The sequence below is a fragment of the Eschrichtius robustus genome, chromosome 5 (assembly GCF_028021215.1).
Source record: "Eschrichtius robustus isolate mEscRob2 chromosome 5, mEscRob2.pri, whole genome shotgun sequence".
NCBI classification, from domain to species: Eukaryota; Metazoa; Chordata; class Mammalia; order Artiodactyla; family Eschrichtiidae; genus Eschrichtius; species Eschrichtius robustus.
The window spans coordinates 126,511,496-126,513,395 of NC_090828.1; positions in this window are offsets into that span (position 1 = coordinate 126,511,496).

Here is a 1,900-nt window from a genome sequence, read left to right on the forward strand (position 1 = left end):
AATAAATCATAAAGATCAGAGCAGAAATAAATGAAATAGAAACAAAGAAAACAATAGCAAAGATCAATAAAACTAAAAGCTGGTTCTTTGAGAAGATAAACAAAATTGATAAGCCATTAGCCAGACTCATCAAGAAAAATAGGGAGAGGACTCAAATCAATATAATCAGAAATGAAAAAGGAGAAGTTACAACAGACACCGCAGAAATACAAAGCATCCTAAGAGACTACTACAAGCAACTTTATGCCAATAAAATGGACAACTTGGAAGAAATGGACAAATTCTTAGAAAGGTATAACCTTCCAAGACTGACCCAGGAAGAAACAGAAAATATGAACAGACCAATCACAAGCAATGAAATTGAAACTGTGATTAAAAATCTTCCAACAAACAAAAGTCCAGGACCAGATGGCTTCACAGGTGAATTCTATCAAACATTTAGAGAAGAGCTAACACCTATCCTTCTCAAACTCTTCCAAAAAATTGCAGAGGAAGGAAAACTCCCAAACTCATTCTATGAGGCCACCATCACCCTGATACCAAAACCGGACAAAGACACTACAAAGAAAGAAAATTACAGACCCATATCACTGATGAATAAAGATGCAAAAATCCTCAACAAAATACTGGCAAACAGAATCCAACAACACATTAAAAGGATCATACACCACGATCAAGTGGGATTTATCCCAGGGATGCAAGGATTCTTCAATATACGCAAATCAATCAATGTGATACACCATATTAACAAACTGAAGAAGAAAAACCATATGATCATCTCAATAGATGCAGAAAAAGCTTTTGACAAAATTCACATTTTTTTTTAACTTATGTACTGCAAATTGTTTATTTTTTTGTTAGCTGAACCTTTGTTGTTCCTTCGTTTCATATTGAGGGAAACACTGCCAAATCCAATATCATGAAGCTCTTGTCCTGTATCTTCTTCTAAGACTTTTTATTTTATTAGGTCTTACATTTAGTTTCTTGATACGTTTTCATTAATTTTTGCATATGATGTTAGGTAAGGGTCCATCTTCCTTCTTTTGCATGTTGACCACAAGACTTCTCAGCACCATGTGTTGAAAATACTATCCTTTCTACCTCGAAAAATCTTGGCAACTTGTCAAAAATCATTTGGCCATATATCAGGGTTTATTTCTGGGTGTTGTATTCTATTCTATTCTATTGGTCTTGAATAAGGGAGAAAATAGTATAACCTATCCAGGTTGATGAAGAACATAAAGAAAGACCAGGACTGAGAATTAGGAGGGCAACATAAAACAGCAGGGAATAAAAGACAGTGTGAGAGAAGATCTTGCATTTGCGAGTTCATGGAAATAGGATCATGCTAAAACCACTAAACGCCTGACTTTGAACAATACGGTAAATGTGCCAGCAAGAAACATAACGCTTACCCATCTCTGGGAAATATAGTATGGGCATAAAGATAAACTACACACAAATATATTAAAAAGGGAAGGGTTTTCATGGTGTGAGAATATTGTGGCATTTGAAATACAATTTACTTCTGTTCTAAAAAAAAAAAAAAAAAAAAAAAGAAGAAAATAAAGTCCCAAATTTTAGATGCACATCAATTGTAACTGCAGGGCAGCTGCATACAGTGTGGGAATTGTCCATATACAGCTCCTGGGGGCCCCATTCATATCGATTGTTATGTGTCCTGCAATGTACAACCTGTACAAATGTATGTGGTAGCTCTTTGTGAATCCTTATGCAAAAAAAATACAAACAGACTTTCTTTGAAAAGATGGTTTATACCTCTTAATGAAACTAGCCACAATTTGGGATTTGTTTGCAGCCAAACCAGATTTTAGGCAATTTTTCCAAATATGATGTGACAAAATTTCTCTACTATCAATTTTTATGAAATGCCCTGGTC